This window comes from Macaca thibetana, chromosome 8 (assembly GCF_024542745.1).
Source record: "Macaca thibetana thibetana isolate TM-01 chromosome 8, ASM2454274v1, whole genome shotgun sequence".
NCBI lineage: Eukaryota > Metazoa > Chordata > Mammalia > Primates > Cercopithecidae > Macaca > Macaca thibetana.
The window spans coordinates 48,655,390-48,681,400 of NC_065585.1; the positions used below are offsets into that span (position 1 = coordinate 48,655,390).

General features: G+C 40.6%; 1 protein-coding gene across 45 annotated transcripts in view; it reads left to right on the forward strand.

The window, feature by feature from the left end:
• LOC126960839 (cytochrome b-c1 complex subunit 7) overlaps positions 1 to 26,011 on the forward strand; it is a 1,171,628-nt gene that overhangs the window by 936,897 nt on the left and 208,720 nt on the right. Inside the window, exon 1 of one of the 45 annotated variants that reach the window (XM_050800593.1) lies at positions 5,695 to 5,698. The exons of 43 other annotated variants lie outside the window; for them this stretch is intronic. The gene's annotated coding sequence lies outside the window, so the exon portion shown is untranslated. Of the gene's footprint in view, positions 1 to 5,694; positions 5,699 to 6,010; positions 6,015 to 26,011 lie in introns of those variants that run through there. One more of the 45 variants, XM_050800592.1, reaches the window with a different exon arrangement.

Genomic DNA, 26,011 nt, shown 5'->3' on the forward strand with positions numbered 1-26,011 from the left:
GCATGGCCAACATGGTGGAACCCCATCTCTACTAAAAATACAAAAAATTAGCCAAGCATGGTAGTGGGTGCCAGTAATCCCAGCTACTCAGGAGGCTGCGGCAGGAGAATTGCTTGAACCCAGGAGGCGGAGGTTGCACTGAGCCAAGATTACACCAACACACTCCAGTCTGGGCGACTGAGTGAAACTCCATCTTGGAAAAATATAAATAAATACATACAAATACAAAAATCAGTGGGGTGTAGTGGCGGGCACCTTTCATCCCAGCTACTTGAGAAGCTGAGACAGGAGAATTGTTTGAACCCCGGAGGCGGAAGTTGCAGTGAGCTGAGATTGCACCACTGCAGCACAGTAGCTTCCCTTAAGGCCTCCCTATGTCCTCCAGGCTGGGCAACAGAGCAAGAGTCCATCCCAAAATATATAAATATATAAAAAATAAAGGAAGAGTAATCACCATAATAGCTAATACTTATATACTGTTTGCTACATGCTAGGCACTGTACTAATTTTTGTTAAATGAACATATTTAATCCTCACAGTAACCTGATGAGGTAGGTACTGTTCTTCCCAATTTACAGATGAGGAAATTAACACTCAGAGACGCTGCATCCCTTCACTAAGAGTAACTGCAGGCAGGTGATTGAGCTGGGTTTTAAATCCAGGTGGTTTCTGCTCCGAGTCCCTGTACTATGTGGCCTCTCTGTAGCCCCATTTCCTTTCCAATCCAGAATTCAGCCACCACTTCCAGGACAGTGGCAGTGGGGTGTGTATGAGTCTCCTATGACTGCTGTAACAAATTACCACACTTGGTGGAGTAAAACAACACAGATGTATTATCTTACAGTTCCAGAGGTCAGAAGTCTCAAACGGGTTCCACTGGACTAATCTCAAGGTGTCAGCAAAGCAGTGTTTCTTCTGGAAGCTCTGAGGGAGAATCCAGTTTTGCTCTGGTGGGGTTTTTTTGTTTTTATTTTTGATATATATATATATTTTTTTTCATTTTCCAACTTCTAGAAGCCACCTGCATTTCTTAGCTTATGGCCCTTCCTCCTTCTTCAAGGCCAGCAGTGTAGCATCTGCAAATCCCTCTCTCTCTAACCCTGACCCCCGTTTCTGTTGCCATATCTTCTTTGACTCTCCTGCCTCCCCCTTTCACTTACAAGGACTCTTTCTATTACACTGGGCCCACCCAGGTAATCCAGGATATTTTCCTTATCTCTCTATCTTTAAATTAATCATATCTTCAAAATCTCCTTTGCCATGTAAGGTAACATATTCATAGCTTCTAGGAATTAGGACCCAAGCATCCCTGGGGGCCATTATTCTGCCTAGCATAGAGTGGTAAGGAGTTGTCTCAGATTTCATGTTTGCCACTTAACCCAGCAGAAGGAAAGTTCAAGATATATTTTAAGTTTAATTATGGAAGAATAAAGCTACATTTCTCTCACATCTGAATTGGTAACCTGAGATTCATATCAGGTAATATGGTTTGTACATATCTTATAAGCCACATCCATTAACTTATTTATTTATTTATTTATTCATTCATTCATTCACTTAACAAGCATTTATTTACCGCATGCATGGACTGTTTCATGAGATAAATTATCTTCTAGAGGTTTTAGCCATTTTATATCTGGGGAACACTTTGCTACTGGGATCTAGGCTACCCCAAATAATACATTTAAATTTGATAATGTAATTTTAAATGTGAGCACACAAAGGTTAGTTACTCTAAGTCAGATTCCTGGTTACTCCAGCATATTCCTTACTATTTGGGTTAGATTGTTTGTAATTTTTTTTTTTTTTTTTTTTTTTGAGACAGAGTCTCATTCTGTCACCCAGGCTGGAGTGCCGTGGCACAATCTCAGCTCACTGCAACCTCCGCCTCCTGGATTCAAGCAATTCTCCTGCCTCAGCCTCCTGAGTAGCTGGGATTACAGGCACACACCACCAAGACGAGCTAATTTTTTATTTTTAGTAGAGACAGGGTTTCACCATGTTAGTCAGGCTGGTCTCCAACTCCTGACCTTGTGATCCACCCGCCTTGGCCTCCCGAGCTTATGCTCGGCCTCCAAGCATAAGCACGGGAGGCTTATGCTTACAGGCATAAGCCACCGTACCCAGCCAGCCAGATTGCTTGTAATTTTTAAAAATTGTAATAACATACATAAAACATAAAATTTACCATCGTAACCATTTTTAAGTATACAGTAGTGTTAAGCATATTCATATTGTGGTGCACCAATCTCCAGAACATTTTCATCTTGCTAAATGAAAACTCTATACCCATTAGGAAACAACTTTTCATTTCCCTCTCTTCCCAGTCCCTGACAACCACACTTCTACTCTCTGTTTCTATGAGTTTGACTACTGTAGGTACCTCATATAAATGGATTTGTACAGTATATGTCTGGGTTTTTTTTGTTTTGTTTTGTTGAGACGGAGTCTCGCTCTGTCGCCCAGGCTGGAGTGCAGTGGCATGATCTCAGCTCACTGCAAACTCTGCCTCCCAAGTTCAAGAGATTCTCCTGTCCCAGCCTCCCAAACAGCTGGGATTACAGGCACGCACCAGCATGCCTGGCTAATTTTTGTATTTTTAGTAGAGATGGGGTTTCACCAGACTGGTCTTGAATTCCTGACCTCAAGTGATCCACCCGCCTTGGCCTCCCAAAATGTTGGGATTACAGGCATGAGCCACTGCGCCCAGCCAGGTTGTGACTGGATTATTTCACTTAGCATTATGCCCTCAAGATTCACCCATGTTGTAGCAGGTGTCAGAATATTCTTCATTTTTAAGACTGAACATTATTTCATTGTATGCATATGCCACAGTTTGTTTATCCATTCATCCATCGGTGGACATGCGGTCTACCTATCTGTAATTCTTTCAGAGACTAAGAGGCTTCACTGCAAGAGAAAGGTTCTACAGGTCATATTTTAGATCAACTCTATTTCTCTACCTCCAACAGATCCTCCTTACCAACCACATTCTAATTCTGAAATAACACACTCAGGTATTTAGATGACAGTTGAATCAATGCATGAATAGATACAATGTAAGGGTTTTTTTTGTTGTTGTTTTGTTTTTAAAAAAAGCACTTGAGTATTCACTAGTACATTTTCCACACATTTTGGTGTGCCATGTAGAAAAACAAATCTACACAAGAAATCAATTGAAAATATGACTAATGAAGAGCATTACTATAAGATATAAAGCCTGAAGTTGATATCAGAACATCCAAAATTATATTCATTACTCTGAAATTTTGTATATGCCTCATGCTGAAGAACAGAATACAATTTTATAGCTCTATTATGATTATTCATAGCTTTTTGGTCTATTATCTCAAAGAGAAGGCCTGTAATTTATACCTCCTATCCTTAAAAAGATGTTTTTCAGCTTTACATTAAAAGAGAAAAAGAACGTTTCAAATGCTGATTTAGGTCAGAAGTTAAAGTTGTTTCATCAACTCAACAATTAATGAAACTTGGATTTTGATTCTTTATAAAAGAACAGTGCCACTTCATTTTTGATGTCCATCCTACAGAAATATTGGTAAATGTATACAAGGTTGGATGAACAAAGATATCCATTGGATTATTGTTTATGTTAAGAAAATAGAAGTGTCCGAAACATCCAACAATAAGAGAATGGTTATATGGATCATGGTACATTGATACTACAGACTAATATGTGACCATTTATAAGGATATAGCAGTCACTATATCCTTACCTGAAAATAGCTCCAAATGTATTTTTATGTTAAATAAAAAGCAAGCTACAGATTAATACATACGATACTCATTTATTCAACCTATCTGTTGAAAGTCAACTACCTAGTAGCTAATTGTGAGGATTTAATGAACTATAATTCATGTAAAGCTTCCGTAGAACACAGCCCACACATATATCAAGTGCTCCACAATGTTAGCTATTTTACTAGATAACATTTTGCTTATAAAATAGCAGAATAATAATATAAGCAGAATAACCTCCAACAATAAGTCTCTAAGATATAATGTTTCCACTTCTTTACACAACAAAGTGAAATCGTGCACTTCATCATTCCCTTTTCTGCTTTGTGGACCTGCTTCTCTTCGGACTTCCAGGGTCCTTGGGCTATGATACCTGCATCCTTTCATGGGTCATAACCCTATTTACCCAGGATGCCTCATGAGGCCCTTATTCAGGTCTCTCATCTTTGAGCAGAAGATAAAATATTTATATTTCCTGTGTTCGAGCCCCATTAAGATTCTGACTGAATTACTAGCTAACCAGAAAAGTTAATCTATATCAGATCTATGAGTCTTTGCTAAGGATTCTCATTTTTCACAAAGATGTCTCCATTTAACAGCATATTTTGAAGACACTGTCATCTTATGGCATCATTGTCTGCCATTCTGGGTTCAGAGTGCAGAGAGAATGGGTTGTACAGTCTGGGTTCTGCAATCACATGGTCTGGCTTGGAAGCCCAAATTCACCATGTATTCTTAGTTCTGCGATTTAAGGCAAATTACTTACTTTTCCTAATTCCATTTTCTCCATTTGTAAATATAGAATAATACACACTTTTTAAATGTCCTTGGAAGGATTATTAAGATAATAGATGTGAGGCACTTAGCATAATGTGGGGCATACAGAGTATATTCACCAACTCGTAAAGATATCACTGTCTACATAAATCAGTGAATATCTAGACAGTTTCATATTCCCTCTCTCTCTAATGTGTGTGCTAGTCTCATCTGCTTATTACAGCTATAAATTCCTTGAATATGGCACTCTGCCTTCTATTTAAGATTTACTCCCATAGCTAAGGTGATTTGGTGCCGAGATTTTCCAGGGTATCTTTCTTGTCCCCTTTGAAAGATCAAGGTGTGGACCATGTATCAGCTTTTTGGACTGGACAGTATGGCCAGAAGAATAACATAGAAGTTAAGACTGTGCTTTCTGGAGTCCAACAGACAGAATTCTGCCACATATTCACTGTTTGATCTTAGGCAGATTATTTAATTCCAATAAATCTGAATTTCCTAATATGTGTATATGACTAGTAAAAATTCCTACCTCATAAGCGTTAGTATGAGAGTTCAATATGATTGTGTATGTAAAAAACTGTAGTATAGTTGCTGGCATGTAATACGTGCTGATAAATGTTAACTGATAACATCCTCCTCTTCCTTACCTGAATGCTAGAAAACCTAGCTCTAATGCTTAGTGTATAGTTTTCATTCCTTCATTTGGACAATGGCTTAATGAGTGCCAACTATGCCAGGAACTGTAATAGGCACTTTAGAATATAAAGATGAATGAGTGTGTTCCTATAATCATGTTGCTCACTAAATGATGAAGGAGACTGACAGACAACGTGGTAAATTAAACGATGAGAGTGGTAATGCAGGAGGAAGGGTAGAAGGAAATCAATACATTTTCCTGATGAATTCAATGGGCATAAATGTGCTCATTGCAAAGACTGACCCACCATCTCCATTTACTTCCAGAACATAAAAGTCTATTTTGTCCAGACTCAGGGAAAACACTCTACTCCACTATCTGACTGTTAGTAGAGGTTTCCTGGCAGGGCTTTCAGGGCAAGTGAGATTATGACACAGAAAGACATATTCTGAAAATGACGGAACCTTGTGGTTGCCCTCTCAGCCCCTATGCTGGACGTGGCTGCTTTGCTCAGGTCTGGGGCAGGCCCTCCATTCACTCATTCATTTTTTCATTCATTCATTCATTCAGGGAGGGAACGGTCTCTGGGACACTCTCTTATTAACGTGGGTGGTTGGGCTCCTACATAAACATGTGTATGCCTAGTATGTTCCATGTTCACAAACACTCAAAACCTCTGTCAATGATTTCCTTTTTTAACGGTTTGTATATCTTCTATGTTTACATATTACGATGCTGTATACAGGCTTTTGTGTGTAGAGAAGAGGGCACATGATTCAAGCCTTGGATGTCCCACTAGCTTTCTGGGCAATACTGCTCTCATCTGTAAAAAGGGGGGTGATAAGACTGGCCCTGCCTCCCTCCCATACTATATCAGGATTCAGAGAAGGAAGCACACTCTGGAGTAAAGAAAACTGTATACATTTAAGTCAATGTTATTGTTATTACTAAAATGGATACCTTTTAAATTTACCACTGTTTCTTTCCTTAAAGAACAGAAAAATGAGTGAAAAAAAATCAATGAAGAAATGTTCTCAATTTGCCAGCTGCTTGCCAGTATACATGTTTAGGACGCACTAAAAACATCTTGTACAAAGGGATGCCTGAGAATGTTCAAAGGGGATGCGCCTACGGTATCAGGGTGCAGGGAAACAATTGTCAGTCAGTGATAGGCTTTGCAGAGGCCTCATCTATGCAATGATATAGCACTTTATTACAGATGCTAAATGGGATCATTGCTTATAGAGATCCTGAATGTGGTATTTTAATAAAGCAGAAGACAGCTGGCCTCTGTTAACCAGACAGGAGGACATGAGTGGATGATGACTTTGATCTCTGAAGAAATTTATAGAGTGGGATAAGAAAGGAAGAAGGGGAAAGAGCAATAGTATTAAAGCAAGAAACATCCATTAACAAGGAGCTAGGGCAAGAAAAAGATTCCAAGCCCAGTTCTCTGTCTCTGTCCAGGGAAATGAATCTAAATTCCATCACAAAAACACTATATTGAGTGACAGTGGTTCCAGAATCCCCCACGGATACCAAAATCTATGCATGCACAAATCTCTTATATAAAATGATAAAGCAGTATTTGCATATAACCTATGCATACCCTTCCATATACTTTAAATCACCTCTAGATTACGTATAAAATATAATACAATGTAAATGCTATGTAAATAGTTGTTACACTAGATTGTTTTCTATTTTTATCATTTTTATTGTTGCTTTTCTTCCCAAATTTGTTCAACCCCCAGTTTGTTTAATCTGCAGATGTAAAACTCATATATACGGGGGGCTGACTGCATATGAATATTTGGGTCTTGACAGAGCAGAAAACTGCTGTAAAACTTGTCACTCTGTAAATCTTGACATATTCATTTTTGAGCACAGAAGGATTCAAATTATATACGTGTTTGTTATAGTATAGTTAAATCTAATCATGAGGTGAAATTTGCATTTGGGGAAATAATAGTTAGAGTCACTATTTTAATTCCTGTGCAGCGTTCACACTAAGGGCACACTTTTCCCAGACTGCTCCCAGCCAATGACTAAGCACAATGGAGTACAAGAGCCTGGTGATTTCTGCCCAAAATGGGACACCTCTACTGGGAAACTTTTGCTCTGGAATTCCCCCATAACCTTATCTGGGACTTTCTCAGAGCTAAACTACAGACTAAGTCTCCTCTTACTCAAGCCTCTCTCCTTCCCTTCTCCTTTTGCTGGGGTCAGACCAGCCTCACATCTGAAATCTTTCCCTGCTAGTCCAGCTCCCTCTTTTCTTTATCCTCCACAGTCATTCCTCCCAATAAATCAATCTCACTTCTAAATCCACCTGCTTTCTGGTGAGCCTGAACTGACACATATCCTCAAAGGTTTGTTGTGAAGATTAAATGAGATCATGCCTGTAAAGTGCTTGTCATGACGTTGGACTCATAGCAAAAGCTCATTGAAAATGAGTTGAATTTTGAGAAAGAAGACTACAGTTGGAAGAATCACACAATTTGATTTTAAAACTTACCATTAAGCTATAGTAACCAAGAAGTGAGGGTATTGATGAAGGAATATAGATGCACAAATCAATGGAACAGAATAGAGAGTCCAGAAATAGAGCCACATTAATATATCCAATTGATTTTTTACACAGGTGCAAAAGCAATTCAATGGAGAAAGGATGATCTTTTCCAACAAATGGTGTTAGAACAATTGGACATTCATAGCAAAAAATAAATAAATAAGCCTTAACTTTATATCTTACACAAAGCTTATCTTACACAAAGATCTTTCAAAGATCTATATGAAAAATCTGAAACTATAAAACTTTTTAAAAAAGAACACAGGCAAAACTGTAACATGGGGTTAGTTCTTAGACATAAAGGAATGACTCATAAAAGAAGACAATCATACATTAGACTTCATCAAAACTTTTGCCTGTGAAATGTACTGTTAAGAGAATGAAAAGACAAGCTGTAGACTGGGATAAAATATTGGTAAATTAAATATCCTGCAAATGACTTATATCTAGAATATATAAGAATCCTCAAAATCAACAGTAAGAAAACAAACAAATCAATTAAAAGCCAGCAAAAGACAAACAGATACTTCACTAAAGAGGACATATGGATGGCAAATAAGCAAATGAAAAGATGTCCAACATCTTTAACCATTAGGGAAATGCAAATCAAAATCACAATAAGGTATTGCTACACACCTAGTAGAATGGTCAAAATAAAAAGTACTGACAATACCAAGTGCTGAGAAGGATACAGAGCAACTAGAACTCTCAGACATAGCTGACGAGAATGCAAAATAGTCAAGCTATGCTGATACTTCCATATAAAGTTAAACTTAGGTTTATCATATGACCCAGCAACTCCACTCCTAGGTATTTACCCTATGGAAATGAAAATGTGTTCATAAAAAAAAAGTCTGTACACAAATATTTATAGGAGCTCTACTCTCAGTTGTCTAAAAACAACCCGAATATCTTTCAACAAGTGAACGCATAAACTGTGGTGCATACATACAATGGAATACTACTCAGTAATGAAAAGGAGAAAACAATTAATACATGCAACAACTTGGATGCATCTCAAAAGCACTATGCAGAGTGAAGGAAGTCATTCTCAAAAGGTTATGCATTGTATGATCCATTTATGTGACTTTCTCTAAAAGACAAAGCTATAGCGATAGAGAACTGATCAGTGGCCCAAGGATATGGGTGAGGGGAGGGTGTGACTACAAATGCGCAGCCTAAGGGAATTTTTCTGGAGTGATAGAATTATTCTGCATCCTGACTGTGGTAGTGTTATCGAGAAATCAATAGGCTTGCTGCCTGAGGTACATAGAGCTCAATACCATGGCACTCACTTTTGAGCAAAAATTCTTTATTTGGCAGGGAGGCAGGAGGAAATGCCCCAGTGTGTCTCCTCAAGCTGGGTTTGGGTCAGGTTTTATAATCATAGGGTAATGAGGTGTGCTCTGGTTGGATCTTGCAATGAAATGATGCTGGGAGGCATGATCTGACTGGATCCTGCTCTCAACCTTGGGGCAATGCCAGAGCTCAATCTGATTGGATCCTGGATTCTGCCATGCAGTGTCTGCTTCTTAATTCAGTCTCTGCTCCTCAGTCCGGGCACTTAGGTTCCCCCCTGTGATTGCATACTTGGTTCATCTGGGCAAGCTCAGGTTACATGACCTTCATCCTGGGGGTCTATGGCAAATGAAAAACAACTCACAACATTGTTGCATAAAAGTTGAGCCAGTGGCTGGGCACGATGACTCAAGCTTGTAATCCCAGCACTTTGGGAGGCCAAGGCGAGCGGATCACCTGAGGTCAGGAGTTCGAGACCAGCCTGGCCAACATGGCAAAACCCCATCTCTATTAAAATATGAAAAAAAAAATTAGCCAGGCATGGTGGCAGGCACCTACTGTAATCCCAGCTGCTCGGGAGGCTGAGGCAAGAGAATCGCTTGAACCCGGGAGGCGAAGGTTGCAGTGAGCCAAGATTGCACCACCATACTCCAGCCTGGGCGACAGAATGGGACTCTTGTCTCAAAAAAAAAAAAAAGGTTGAGCCAGATTGATCTAGTGTGGTTACAGTAGTGGTTACATGAATCCATACTGTATTAAACTTCATACCACTATGTACCAAAGACGTCGATTTTACCATATAATTTTTAAAAATAAAGTTAAAAAAATTTAGTCATTGATATAAATATTGATATTATTGAGTGTTTATTATATAAATAATAGTTGTCATTGATTGTTGTCTACTTGTTTTACATATTCCTAGTTTTTACTTCCCCCACCCTGCTAAACCTCCCATCAAACTCATGCCAACTCTCTCTTGCTGTTGGCATACTAAAACCTCATTCAATCCTATAGTAAATCTAGGAATATTTTCTTCAGATAATTGGTTCAGCAAAGGATAGCTAAAAATGCTGTTAACTTACCCGAGTTAATAATGATGACAATGATGATGATGATGCAGATTATGATAACAGCATTCTGAAACTCTGAAGTGTTTTCCCAATGGTTCATATGTGTAGAACAAGTTATTAACACTAACTCTTCCTCCTGGCATGAAAGTCAGCAAGTCATGGCTCAAAATGGGGTGAGAACTTCCAGAGGGATGCCCTTAGTGACACATCAGTGTAACTTTAAAGTGTGACTTTACAGGACTGAAAGATTCTTTTTGCTTCCTGGGAAGACTCTCGATGGGTCTGCATGGCAGGGTGGACTTATAGAAATAACTCTAAGGCTTGGTTCATCTCTTTTTCTTTCTTTTTTTTCTTTTGCGACGGACTTTCGCTCTTATTGCCCAGGCCGGAGTACAATGGCGCGATCTCAGCTCACCACAACCTCTGCCTCCTGAGTTCAAGCGATTCTCCTGCCTCAGCGTCCCGAGTAGCTGGGATTACAGGCATGCGCCACCATACCTGGCTAATTTTGTATTTTTAGGAGAGATGGGGTTTCTCCATGTTGGTCAGGCTGGTCTCAAACTCCTAACCTCAGGTGATCCGCCCACCTCACCCTCCCAAACTGCTGGGATTACAGGCATGAGCCACCATGGCTGGCCAATTCATCTCTTTTTCACTTATTTTCTGATCATGCTTACTCTCCATCAATTGCTGACTTGCTTCTGAAAACTGGGCAATCCTGTCTACCAGGTACCTGCTGGATTGCAGATGGTTTGCCTTGGTTGAGTGATGGAACACTCATCCAGTGATGAAGACGCACATGGGACCTCCCAGGGTACCAATTGCATGAGTCAAATGTAGTCAATTAACTGTCTTTTCATCCTTTGGATAGACCCATTATTTTTCTCGAAAGCACATCCACCTCATCTAACTACCAACCACAGAACCTCTCTGAGTTCGGAGTTCCTATACAAAGGTAACAATTCTCTGGTTGAATTCAGAAGTCCACAAACCTTATTTACGTTTTTTTATAAGCAGTATTTTTTCCTGCTTTGAAGTAGAGTTAGGATGACATTAAATACAGTATTTTCTGGTTTTTATTTTCACAGAACCTCCTATCAGGCATAGCCTATTTGTACTTATGCTTTCATTTTATTTAAGTAGGGAAGTACTCAACTCAACAATTCTTGTCCCAAATGATACTTTTGATGTCTCATCATTAAAAATTCATACCTACCACCTACACCTGCCCCACTGCCAGCTTCAGTTCCTTGTTTTGTTAAAACTTGCACGCACGTTCTCTCTGTTCTCTGCCATAGGGGACTCCAGGGAGAGGGAAAAATCAACATTTATGTGGAGTTTTCACTTCTGGTTAAGAGCTTTATGGCGAACAAACTTCTCTCGCCTGTAAAGGGCCTCTTGGGATCAAATTCTGTGTTTCTTAGAGAGCTTCAGATGTGTCCATGCAACACCCTGGCGTCCTTCCAGCAACTTCCCAACACGGAGAGAAGATACACATCTGATTCTAGTGTTACCATCCTTATTAATGCCTAATTTCTTCGCTGGAATAACACCACCTGCCACAGCTTAGAGTTAAAGCCTTCCTCAGTGTTTCTTGTAGTACCCAAGAAACACAAATACCCATTTGCTACAATCTTTCAAATCTGCTTCCTGAGAAATAATGACCACAGGGGATTCCAGCTGCTTCACAGGCTCTGAAATGGCATAAACTTTAAAAATCTCTGAGATCTGTGCTCCAGAATTAGGAAAGAATGTGAAACTTTACTGTACACCCAAAGACAATGCAGAAAAATACTAAGTGTTCTGAACTGACAAACAGGGTAAGGGATCATCAAGGCTCATCATGTGATCTCCTTCAGGGAAGGCTTCCCGCAAGAGGCAATATCTGAGGAGAGGCATGAGGAATGAGTAGGAGTTAACCAGGGAGGAGTGGGGGCAAAGAGTGGGAACATCTTGGCAAATGTGTATGATATGATCAAAGGCACTGAAGCAAGAAGGGGAAAGGAGAAGTGCAGAGGGAGAGCAGCAAGACCCAAAACCAGGGAACAAATCTCTGAGAAAAACCCCCAACCAGTCTAGGCTGAGTGTAACTATTCTGTTGGGATTCACTGATGTGGGATTGTTACTGCTTGCTACAATTTGCACCATATTAAAATCCCAATATGTAAACTAAGATATAAACAAATGTATTTTTTGCAATTCTCACTTTTGAAATTTCCTTCTTTCCACATTTTCTCCTCAATAAGAACTTAGCTCCAAATAGTTTCCACCCTTTTTTGCTGTAGAGTTTTATGTAAGTTTAGATTAGTAGCAATGGTCTCACCCAACAGTAGGAGATGACCTGCTTATATTTGAATAGATATGAGTGTTTGTATATGTATGAGTGTGTGTATGTGTAAGGTGACACAAAAGGTATGCTTTATCCATTGAACTTTATTCCCTAAGTACTTTTTCATTGTTCTGTGGCTTGGCCCATGCTGTTCCCTATGCCTAGAATGCCTTTCCTCCTATGCCTTCCCCACCTGATGAATCTTTGCTAATCTTTCAAACCTTGTACCCACTCCTTGATGCCATTCACCATAGCCCAGGCAGCGTTCATTGTTCCAGCTGTCTTCCCAGAACATTTTCTATCAGTTTTGAACACTTAAGATGCTCAACTGTGGCTGGGCATTAAAATCATTCGGGTTGGGCCGGGCGCGGTGGCTCAAGCCTGTAATCCCAGCACTTTGGGAGGCTGAGACGGGTGGATCACAAGGTCAGGAGATCGAGACCATCCTGGCTAACACGGTGAAACTCCGTCTCTACTAAAAAATACAAAAAAACTAGCCGGGCGAGCTGGCGGGCGCCTATAGTCCCAGCTACTCGGGAGGCTGAGGCAGGAGAATGGCGTAAACCCGGGAGGCGGAGTTTGCAGTGAGCCGAGATTGCGCCACTGCACTCCAGCCTGGGCAACAGCGCGAGATGCGTCTCAAAAAAAAAAAAAAAGAAAAATCATTCGGGTTTTTTTGTAAAAAATACCTTTTCTTGGCTTTACCCCTAGAGATTCTGATGTCATTGGTCTGGAGTAGAGCCTAGGAATCAGTATTTTTAAAAAGCTCTCCAGATATTTCTAATGTGAATCAATACGGAGAACCAATACTTATCCTAAGAATCTATCTGTTGACCTGTCTTCCTACCCTATTAGACTTTGTGATGGTTAATTTTATATGTCCATTTGGCTAGGCCATGGTACCCAGATCGTCAAAACTAGTCTAGATGTTACTGTGGATGGACTTTTTAGTGAGATTAACATTTAAATCAGTAGACTTTTAGTAAAAGTCTACTTGGTAGACTTCGACTTTCTTTGTTACAACCAAGAACCCTGACCAGCTGCAAACTCACACAGAAAGAGAAAAGGAAGCCTAGGGTAGGCATTCAGATCTTGCAGAAGAGAAAGCAAAAGCAAAACAACAGCTAGATTTGCTCAGAGAACAATTCAGACACCACATGGCACCAATTACAACATTTTTCAGGATTAGTAAATCAATACGAAGTAAGCACAGATCACCTCCCATAATATGGGTGGGCCTCACCTAATCAGTTTAAGGCTAAGAGAAAAAGACTGACACTCCTTCCCTCCACCCTCCAAGGAAGAGAGAATTCTGCCTCTAGACCATCTTTGGACTCAAGCTGCAACATCAATTCTTCCTTGGGGCTCCAGCCTTCAGGCCAACCCTGCAGATTTTGGATTTACCAGCCTCCATAATTGCATGAGCCAATTCCTTAAAATAACTCAGTCTCTCTCTCTCTCTGTCTCTGACTCTCTCTCTATCTACATATACATATGTATACGTACACACACACACACACACACACACACACACGGAACTTATTGTTTCTGTTTTTCTGGAGAACGCTGACTAGTACAAACTGTGAGCCATTCCTGGAAGGCAGCTGTGGCTGATTCCTCTCCATTTCCCCAGGGCCCAGCACAGTATTGGGCACAGAGATGGTACAGCACTTCTATTAGCCAGGGCTTTCTGGTTGCATGTAACAGAAACCAATTCAATTAGCTTGAATAAAAGGGGGAAATAAATAATGAGAACAGCAGGGTGTCTTCCATGATCAGAGGGTGATATGGTTTGGCTCTGTGTCCCCACCCAAATCTCATCTTGAATTGTAATCCCCATGCATCAAGGGACGGAGGTGATTGGATCATAGGGGTGGTTTCCCCCATGCTGTTCACGTGATAGTGAGTGAATTCACACGAGATCTGATGGTGTTATAAGTGCTTGACAGTTTTTCCTTCACACTCCTCTTACCTGCTGCCATGTAAGACATGCCTGCTTCCCTTTCTGTCATAACTGTACGTTTCCTGAGGCCTCCCCAGCCATGCGGAACTGTGAGTTAATTAAACCTTTTTTTTTTTTTTTTTTTTTTTTTTTTATAATTACCCAGTCTTGGTCAGTTCTTTATAGCAGTGTGAAAACAGACTAATACAGAGAGCAAGGAAGTTCTTAGGTCTTAGTAAAAACCGCTGAGAGCTCATTAGCACTCTGGCCCCATCTCTTATTCTTACTTCTCTTTATTTCTCTTTCCCCTGCTCTCAGCTTTTCTCAACATGGCTTTATCTTTCTTCAGTAGCTCAAGATAAAAATCTTGGCATCTTTCTTGATTCTTCTCTTTTTCTCACACTCCTCACCAATCAGTCAGCAAGTCCTATCAGCCTGACCTTCAAAATATTTCCGAGTCCAAATACTTCATCCTGTCATTATCAATACTAAGCCATTATCGTCTCCTACGTGGAGTACTGCAATAGCCCTTCTGAGCCCCTGGGCCTACAGCTTATTTACTGCCCACATGACTGATCCTCAGAAACGTCAGTGAATAATCAGATAGTATACCAATGTTTCAGGTAAGGAATTCGAGAGGCAAAATAAGAAGTGGCTAGCCTGAGATAACACAGCTTGAAGAAATTAAAATTGAGACCCAAACCTATTAATTATAGATTATACATCATAGGATTTTTTAAAAAGTACCAGTGGGCTTACAAACTAATTTTAGAATTTGGGATCTGTTTCCAAACAACATGTTAATAGAATTCCAATATATACGTTAGATATGAACAGAGTTGCTGGGGTCGAAAGGTGGAATTGGCCTCCAGGACACGATGGCTCTATGTGACAGTGTGGAAGTCAGCATCCTGCATTGCACTTTGGCATTGAAGGATGGAGGAATGACCAGTGAGAACGCAGCTTCCTCTAATCGTAAGTGGAGTCCATATGATGTGTGTTCTTTATTTCAACAAGTTTTATCACAGTTCAATCCCAGTTTCTTCTGCACACTGAAGTTGAACCCATTTCTCCCATTATTTCTACCCTAATATAGGAAAGAGGGGAATCTTGCATCTTGACGGATCACCACCTGCTAGACTACTTTGCAATATTCTTACCTGGGTTTACTAGAGAACAAAGACAAGATGAATCTTGGGCAATGTCTATGGAAATCCTAGAGTTCTCCTTTTATTCAGCCATTCTTTACAATCCTCTAAAGGGATGGTTTAGCCAGGAGGCACGGTGAGAAGCAGAAAGGCTATGGGCAAGGGTTGCAGGCCGGCCACTGATGTGGAGCTCCTTTGCCTCATCTCCAGTGACTCATTGACAAACCAAGTTGCAGTGAAGTGTGCATGACCTCTGGGGCTTTCTGCCACATTGCCATGTCAGTGGCATCTCAACGGAATAATGTTAAAGAGTAAACTTAAAAAAAAAAATTCTCTTGTGATTACTTTTAAGTTTCAGGCTTGAGATTTAATCTCTACTATTTCCTGGAGAAGAAAAAACAAGTGGCTTCCACAGTCCCAGCTCCTGGTGTCACTACCCACTGTCCTTCCCCCACCACACACACACCTTGGGGTATAAGGAGGTGACCATGTATAAAATCCAACAGCCCACACTTTAGGAAATATATCAATGCCAGTCTGTTTTATTTCTGTGACTACTGGCAGCCAGAGGGGTTAAATAGTGGTTATTGCAGCATCAGACAGGACGGCAATAGCTTCATGGAGTGTCTAACCACTTCCAATTGTACAAGGTCAAATCCTTCAATGATATGACCTATTTGATTTTTCTGGAACTTTAAACTTTTATTTCTATGTCTTATCTTTCATAATTTCTATCTCTGCTCAGTTTTGCAGTAGGTAATTTGATCATATCAGTCTTCCAATTTTCTAATTCCTCCTTCAGGGACAAACTCTTTCTAATCCAGTCTAGTTTTTAAAAGCATTTAGTGTGGGATTACCCCCAAAACAATCATGACTAACTACTATCTAATCTAACAAAATAAAGCATACAGGAGTCTTTACTAAACATTTGATTAGTTTCAAAACAAAAAACAAAACTTTTTTGTTTTGAGATAACCAGATAAAATCAATAACAACCTAACAATCAAATGAAATGAATTAAAATACTATGTAGTACTTTTTTTCCTTTGTTTTTGGGAGACTAGTCAATGCTAGCAAGGATGTGTGTGAGATAGATATTTTCATATATTTCAGGTGTCAATATAAATTAGCACAATGATTTTAAGAAGCAATTTAAAATATGTATATTAAGAAACTTTCTTCACTAGTTAAAGATTATGAAACTTATGTAACAAAGACAATGCTCTGAAAATAACATTACATTTTGTTTGTTTGTTTTGAGATGGAGTCTCAGAGTCACCCTCTGTCTTCCAGGCTGGGGTGCAGTGGCGCTATCTCAGCTCACTGCAACCTCTGCCTCCTGGGTTCAAGAGATTCTCCTGCCTCAGCCTCCCAAGTAGCTGGGATTACAGGCACCCACCACCAAGTCTGGCTAATTTTTCTTTTTTGTGTTTTTAGTAGAGACAGGGTTTTTGTATTTTTAGTAGAGACAGGGTTTCACCACGTTGGACAGGCTGGTCTTAAACTCCTGACCTCTGGTGATCTGCCTGCCTCAGTCTCCCAAGTGCTGGGATTACAGGCGTGAGCCACTGTTCCCATCCTGGAAATAACATTAAGTTTTAAAACAAAGTATAAATTATATGTGCAGTATGAATTATTACTATGGAACATACATGGAATAAATTGGCAACAGTATTTAGTTTGGGGTGGCAGAATTATAGGGTAATGTTTTTCTTTCTGCTTTTTCTTATTTTAAAATAATAAATTTCATTGTACTGCTTTTTATGAATGTAAAATTTACATAAAATAGAATTAAGATTTTTAAAATGTACAATCCAGTGGCATTAAGTGCATCCACAATGTTATACAACCATTACCTCTATGTTGTTCTAAAACATTTGATCACTCCGAAAGGAAACCTCATATCCATTAAGAAGTCTCTTCATACTTCCTCTTCTCCAATCCCTGGAAACCATTAATTTGCTTTCCGTTTGTACTAATTTACCTATTTGGAATATGTACGTAAATGGAATCACACCATATATGACTTTTTGTGTCCAGCTTGATTCACTTACTTAGTATGTTTCCAAGTTTCACCCATGTAGTAGCAGGTATCAGCCCTTCATTCCTTTTTATGGCCAAATACTATTTCATTGTATAGTATACCACATTTTATTTATCCATTCATCCATCCATGGACATTTAGCTTGTTTCCAACCCTTGGCTAGGGAAGTAAATAGTGCTGCTATGAACCTTCATGTACAAGTTGTTGTTTGACACCTATTTTCAGTTCTTTTGGGAATATACCTAGGAGTGTTGGTACAGAAAAAGAGCTAGTTGCTCAGTGAAGGCATATTTATCAATTTTTGTCTCTCAATTTGTGTGCAGCATCTTGGATGTGATGGAAAGCAGAACCATATAGTAGATCTCGCATCAGCACAGTCCCAAGGGAAAGTGACAGGAAGCGCGTGAGCTCTGGTGAGCCGCCGCGGTTGTCCTGAGGACACCCTAGACTAGTGTTACTGAAGTGCAGTCCAGGAAGCATCCTGTGAATAATAGAGTGCCAATCAGTGGACTGACATTTTGAGGAGCATGGCTTAGGGCTGGTAAGGTGCTAAGTACTGATAAGAACCTGAGGAGGTTTTGTAATAAGACTAATGGAGATCCAAGAATCCTTGAATTAGGGTTAAGGTAAGAGGGGTCTTTTAGGTCTGTAGGGACACAACAGTAGGCTTCTATTAACCTTGCATGGCAGCCTCAGGCCACATCTAGAGGTGGGAAGGAACAAGAAGTATCTGTACACCTCTTTTTCCTGGCAGCCTTTCTCCTCTCACTGTTTGTGACTCAAGGCTAACTTGATGGATTGATGGTTACCCAGGCAACAGATGTTGCATGGCTCTCATCAAAGGTTGTGCTTTGTGTGTGACAACTTAGGAACACTGGGCTTTGCAATGCTTTTCTGGAACAATTGGGGCTCTCATCTGGAATTTGCTTCCAGTTTCATCACAGAGAGCTGATTTCAATGTTATGGGTATGGTCTGAATGCACCTCTTACTTCTTTTGTTTCCTGCAGGAAGAATAAAATCATAAAACCAGATTACAAATGGAGAAAACAACCCCCTTGATAAAATGGATGGAAACTCATTTACATATTATTTTTTGAATGTCATATGTTTAAGCCCACAGGAGCCCCTGCAAGGATATTACAAAGATATTGCAGCCAGCACACACACACCCACACAACTACCTGAGAAATAGTTGCTCCTCTTGATGGGAAATGGAGATTAATCCCAACTGGGCATCAAACATCAGCCAAGTGCTCAAAAACTGTAGAGGCAGAAAATGTTGCAGGTTTTTAATCAAAGTTCTGGCTGGGTCAAAGTGATGTTCCAAGTTGGTGCAGCCGCGTATAAACATTTCAACCAAAGGTGAGTAGCCTTTAATGCTTCTCCATAACTACAGTAAGAGTGCTTTAATTAAACAGGAGACCAAAGCAAATAGCTGATATGAATCTGTTCTTACATATTCAATGCAAAGCCCAAGTTTGAGCACTTTTTACCAAGCTTTCAGTGCCATTCTAGAGTCTGGATTTGGGCTAGTCAACAAGTGTCTCCTGGTAGCTAATACTGGGATGACAACATCAAAGAAAGGCACCTTAACCTTGAACTCAAGTCCTGTTCCTCAGCTAAGCGTTAGCCTCAGCATCTGAGTGGTAGAATTTCCAGGGATAATGTTCTTCCCTCTGTGGCAACTGAGAACTTGGAAAAAAGTGTCCTTCCTGAGCCTTTGGCTCAGAGAGTTTCCTTTAGAAACGCCACGGCCCTTCCAGATGTATCTAGTTATTCCATTTAGCAAACAGGTTTCAAAACTGATTCACAGTAATCCTGCAGGAGTGAATTGAGAAGGAGTCTAAGGCCATTTCGGGGCTCAGTAACAGAGTGTGCTACGTGCTGCCGCAGGCCTGGGAAAGGATTTCTACACTTGCCATTTCTGTTTGGCTTAGAGTCCACAGTTGTTTCCCATTACTGGGGCTGTTTCCCTGGCCTGAGATCCTATCTTCCCACCCATTGTCCCAGGCCTGCCTAGTTTCTCAGCAGTGGGATGGAGTGGAATGGGTTTTGGTTCAAACTGCCCTAGATTCAAACCCTAGCTCTGTTGCTTATTAGCTGTGTGTCTTTGGTGAGAGAATGAATTGAAATAGCACAAGTAAAATATACAGGAGAGGACCTAGGCATGGTAGGTGCTCAATTAATTATATTCTTTTTTATAACTCAAGTTGAGCTACTTTTAGGAAGCTATTTCTGGCTCACTTAGTTCCCATGGCCTCCCACACACCCTCTCCTATGGACTTGTCCCACTTGACTGTGATCTCCATTTTCATCTCTCTCCCTAACTAGTCTGAGCTATTTGTCTTGTTTGTCTTCCTGTATCTCCAGCAACTAACACCATGTCTGACACATCTTAATTGTTCCAGAAATGCTGCTTGTTGACAGCTTGCTTCTAAGCTACTAGTTCTTACCTATCTGCCTTAACAAAATTAAGATATTGTGGCTTGAATGATGAAAAACATCAGTTCATAAGGCTTGCATCAGCAGTGTCAAAGGCAAAGTCAGCCCCAGAAGCAGCCGCTCTTCTCCAATAGAAATGAGCCAGCAGCACAGAATGTGAAGACAGCCCCAGTCATTTCCAGACCATCAAACTACAAAAGAGCTTTTCCAAACCACCATATGGCCGGTGAAGCCAGATGCATCCACTGACAAGCATCATGGTGACACACAGCCAGGCTGCTCACTGAGTCACTGGTGGTCAGGAGATAAGACTTTTGATGCTGCTGGAATCAGGATCTTGATGGGGTTTAGGGAATGATGCATCTAACCAGCTGCTCTTAGAATTCTCTATTAAGTTCTTAACCCTCCTAAATTAGACCTCTGGGGCTTAAGCTTGGCATTGGATGACCTTTTAAAGAAAGCCATGAAATGGTCTCTATGCCAGACCTCTGTGTGGGGAGTTAAGTAGAAAATTTCTTAACATATTTCCTGTCGGTTCAATGCTGTGTCCACCCCTATTGTTTTTCTTTGTTGTGCCTTAGTGCAGAGGGGTCTCTTAACATAAAATAGGTACATAGTTTTCTATGGGAGATGATTGGTTTTAGCATGAAAGAGGCTGGCTTATGTGGTGGGTACTCTACCTAAAGAATTTGAAAACACAGGCAAACAGGACCCCGGTCAGGAAGCAATGGAGAGCCCTGAGAGATGGCACTCACCAGCTCCACCCCAGGGCAATGACAGCATGAGGCTGAGACCTGGGGAGATCAGTGTTGAGGAGGTGGGATGCCAGGAGGCCAAGGGGAAGTGGCTTCTGTGTGCCACATAATATTGAATCAGTGCTTGCTGAAAAGTGGCCCAAAGGGAGAGTGAAGACATATTTATGTATTATATGCATGTAACATATATAGTAGATAATATATATAGTATATACTAGAAATATATTAGGGGCCACATGTGTTTCTGATAAGCCATAGCTAAGATCAAGCTTGTCTTGCGATCAACTAAGAGGGTTCATCTTTCTGGACTTTGAGGACCACAGTGGCAGGATTACGTGGGCATATCTTACTTAAAAAGGAAAAAAGCAAGCTCCTGATCACTAACCTGCCTGGAGAATTCTCCCATTTTCTTATCCACGCCATAACAATCACTTTTACTACAAGTCAGGCACAGTTCAGTGCTTCCCATGTTTTAACTCACTAATTCTGCAAGTATTATCATTTTATCATTTGTTCCTGAGAGGAACTGAGGCACTGAGAAATAAAGTAGCTTAACCAAGTCACAGGAGCTCATGGTGGCAGAGCTGGAATTGTGAGTGTAGGCCATACAGCCTTTTCTCAGCCATCGAGAGCCTCTTCCACACACCGCCTTTGGTCCTCACCTGCCTCCTGCTTCCTGTGGCTTCTCCCTTCTGTGATCCCAAACTGTGCATAGGGGGCTGTGCAGTGGCCCTCCTGTTACTTGAAGTATCTATTACTCACTTCTGGGCTAGTCTATGAGACAGTTAGGAGCATGAACCTCATCTCTTCATCATTTTTTAATTCCTTGGTGTCCCATTTGATAAAAAACACAAAGCTAGTACTGACAAATGTTTGACCGATGAAATGAATGAGTAAGTGAATAAACTTAGGAATACAGGAGAAAACTGGGGTCATATGTGCATCACTGGACCTAGTAATAATAGCCATTAATATTTATTGATGGCTTGCTATGTTCCAGGCAGTATGCTTCTATCCAGACAGGTTCTGCTTCTATCCCCATTTTACATTTGAGGAAAGCAAGGCTCCAATACATGGGCTTAGTCAAGTTCGCATCGCTAGTGATCTACAGAGCTAGGATCCCAACTCACATCTATCTGACATCAAAACCTATGATCTTAATCTCCACAACCTTTTACTGTGTTCAGATCCCTGCCCTGATAGTCTAACCTTGCATACTTGGTCATGGGAATCTAGCAGGGGCTTTCAAAGCTACATTTTTAAAGTCCCACCATGTTTGCTGTGTATCTCCCTAAAACAATGCTGCATGTGGTTGTCTTGAAAATCCCTGTTTTTCTTATTGGTGTTAAACCTAGCTACTGGTCATCACATTGCTATTACCACTGCCTAATTTGTAATGGACCCTTGCTATGTAAAGGGCTAGATCCTCATAGTATTTTAATGGGTTTAATTCTGTCAACAGCCATACGAGGAAAGTACTTTTATTAAACTCATTTTATGAAAGAGGAGGACATTGAGGCCCAGAGAGTCAAATTAACTTGCCCAAGGTTCCACTATAAGTAAGAGAAAGGCTGGTATTTAGTTCCAAGCAGCCTGTGTGCAGAGCCTGCATTCTCAGCTGCTGTGCTAACCTGACTCACCAGCAGGGTTGGGTGGTTTCACGTCCCAGCCTGTGGTTGCAGTTCTTTAATTCGCTTGGGATCTTCAAAGGCCAAGGTTATAGGCTTGATCTCTGATAGCACTAGTCTGTGCCTTAATCCTGGCCAGATGTCCTGCAAATATCTCATAGATCTAGGCCCTTGGTTACCAAGGAGACCAGGTGGGAGAGTGGGGATGAATTAGTGCCAGTCAACCAGTTCTGTGGAGAAAACTGTGCTGCTGACAATAGATCAGAACTAGCTTCCCCATGTCATTAAAATACTCACTGAAAACATGTTAGTCAACAAATCTGCCTTACTTACATGCCCAAATGCTAAACTTGTCCCCAACTGGCTTTACGTGCACAGAATGTTGGCTCTCACATCCACGATTCATTGAAAAGGTCAAATTCCACTCTGGCTGTTTCATCAGAAGGGTAAATACTGTGTGTTTAGTTATTTGATGTGCATAGACTTATTTGCATTTTCCAGTGAAAGCTTCAGAGGTTTGTGGGCAGAGCCAGAGTCACAGGGGATGTTAGAGCTGCCAGGGGCTTTAGGGAATCAAAGTCCAGCCCCCAAAACCCCTGTTTTACAGATAAGGGAGACCAGATTGCCCCTGCATGCATGCAGCTAGTGATGGCAGAACCAGGACTAGACCTCCCACCTGCCATGAACTGGCTTACGGAGATTGTCAAATTATGTTATCAAAACTCTTCAGAGATTTATTTGGCTTCATTGGCAAAGCTTGGGAATTGAAAGTGGATATTCCATCATTTGGGAAGGGGGAAGGATGTGCTTTTAGGGCATTAGCATCTCTCTATAGTCCAACTGAAATGAAAAATTAATCAACTTTCTGGTCAATTTGATCAATCAAGGTAGTCAATGGGAAGTTATTTCCTCAAATACCCAGGTTCTATGTTTGAATTAACTGCTGTCTGTATGTTAATTCTATGTAACTGCTCTATGTATTTCACTGTGTTTCCATTGATAAAAATAATATTGAAGTCTTTTTTAAAAATCTTGACTAATAGGAAAATTGTCATACTGTCTAAAAGATCTGATAAATCCTTTGCCTTTCACAAATCTTTGCATGAAAAACATGTCTGTCACTTCAAAAATAATTTGTCATATGGGGTTTCCATTTGGAATGATGAAAACTTCTGGAACAAGACAGGAATGATGGTGGCACAACATCACAACTGTACTTAATGGCACCAAATTGTATACTTTACAATGGATAAAATGGTAAATTTTATGTGTATTATTCCACAATAAAATAATTTATAAAGAAACCCTACTATTGGGAATAGAAAAAAATCAATTCAGTGACAAATAATATATTTCATTGATCTGTCCAATAAATATATATGGAGTACCTGCTATTGGTTAAGCACTTATTTGAAAAATGTTTGAAAGTCGAGTACTTGCTAACTGTAAGGTGTTATGAAAACATGTTTGTGGATAACTGTGAGTGTGCTTGTAGGGCAGGTGCTGGTCATTTACCCTTCACACCCTTCACTCTTGTGGATTCACTCTTTACTCTTTTCCACCTTGCTTTGTGTTTTGGAAGTCTCTCCTGAATGGACTGCAGCAACAGTTTCCCTTACCAACCTGGCCTCCTGTTAGGTTTGGCCAATGGTGGGGTGGCAGGGGGTGGGGGGATGCCAGGAGAAGAAGAGGGAGAGGGAGGAGTGTGAGGTTTGCATATATTCCTTCAACTCCCTTCCTGCTGGTTCATTGTAAATTGGTTGCATCCCTTTACCAAAGGGCCCCTGTCCCAGAAATCCAGAAGTATTCAAAATAGAGAGAACTAAGTTTCAAGATCTTCTACCAGTTCTGAAGTATTCAAAATAGAGAGAACTAAGTTTCAAGATCTTCTACTTAAGGTTGCTTCTAAGTTTTCTTTTTCTTTTTTTTGCATTATGGCTCATGGTTTAAAAGATGACCACATTTTCAAATGGGTTAACATTTTTGAAAAACTCCATTTTAGAAAAAAATGGAGTTCCAATTAACAGAGTTTTGAATTATCCAATATATTTTATTATAAAACAAGAAATCACCATTTCAACTAGGGAGCACTGATTGCTTAAAACTACACTCTTTTGAATAAACCCATATTAGTTTAATGAAGTTTTCCTGTGATTAGTATAATCTACTGCAATTGTATTCAAACCCCAAATTATGGGTATTATACACACGAAATACAGCACTGGTTAAAGGCAATTAGTTTAATCACTTTCCTGATGGAAAATGAGACAGGGACACCACAGAGCAGGGCTGCCTATTAGCACGTGATGTGAAGAAGCCAGCCCTCCTTTCTGGTTCTTGCAGGGCACAGACATACTCTCTCACGCCTGCCACTGCCCTCTCCTCCTACAGCACATGGCATTTTACAAAACACTACGCTATGTAGTGGTGGCTTTTTTCTGTTAATCAGTATCCTCAAGCCATGTAGTTCAGGCCTTCCTCATCATTCACCTGGACAATCGCCACCATGCTGCCTTGTAAGCTCACACAGCGTGCTTAAATCCAGCCTGACTCCGCTCATCATGCATTTGGTGCTTCTACCCAGAAGAGGTACCTTTTTCTAACTTGCTCAAATGTGGCAGTAGCAGCCCTGTTGCCACCATCTCTTGACTCATCTCTTTTCCTCTGGTCTTGCCCTCTTCTTATTCATCCTCCCACTTACAAACTTATAAAATGTGGGTTTGACCATGCTGCTCCTGCTTAAGCCTTTCAATGGCTCCTGATTCTAGAAAGCAGTGCTTCTCAAACTTCCACATTCACGTGAATCACCTGCAGTGAAGGTGGGGATGGATCTTGTTAAAAGGCAGACTCTAATTTAGTAGGTCTCAGGTGGAGCCTGAGACCTTGCATTTCTAACTAGCTCCCAGGTGAAGCCAATGCTGCTCGTCTGCAGATCACTTTGAGTAGCAAGGCTCTAGGGCAGCCCTGTCCAAGGGAAGTCTCTGTGATGGTGCCTGTCCAATATAGTGGCCACTAACTGTATGCAACTACTGAGTACTTGAAATGTAGCTAGTGTGACTGAGGAACTGAATTTTAAATTCAATTTAATTTTAGTTAATTTAAATATAAATCGCCACAGGCAGCCAGTGGCTACTGTATTGGACAGCACAGCTACAGAGAATAACATCCATGCTCCTCACTGTGACTTACAAAGTCCTCTGCAGATCTTTTGCCTACTTCTTGTTCCTTGTTTTCTGCCCTTCCCTATCTCTCCTTTTATGATACACCACGAAACTTCCATAATTTTCCAAACAGGTCACATGTTTTCACGTCCCCACTTTGCAAGTGCTGTTCCCCTTGCTTGGAATTCCTTTCTCCACCTTTTGTGCCCAATGATGCAATATCTTCTGATCCCGTTCCAGCCCCTCCTCGTGTAAGAATCCATCCCTGACCATACCCTGCTAACAGCAACCATTTACCGAGTGTCTCCATGTAGTGTAACAGGGCCCTACACACACCTTATTTCATTTGATGTGCACATTAAGTTTGATATATGAAAACAAGCGTCAAGTGGCTTGCCTAGGGTCACAGAACTAGGAAGTTGAAAATCATAAATTCATACCTAG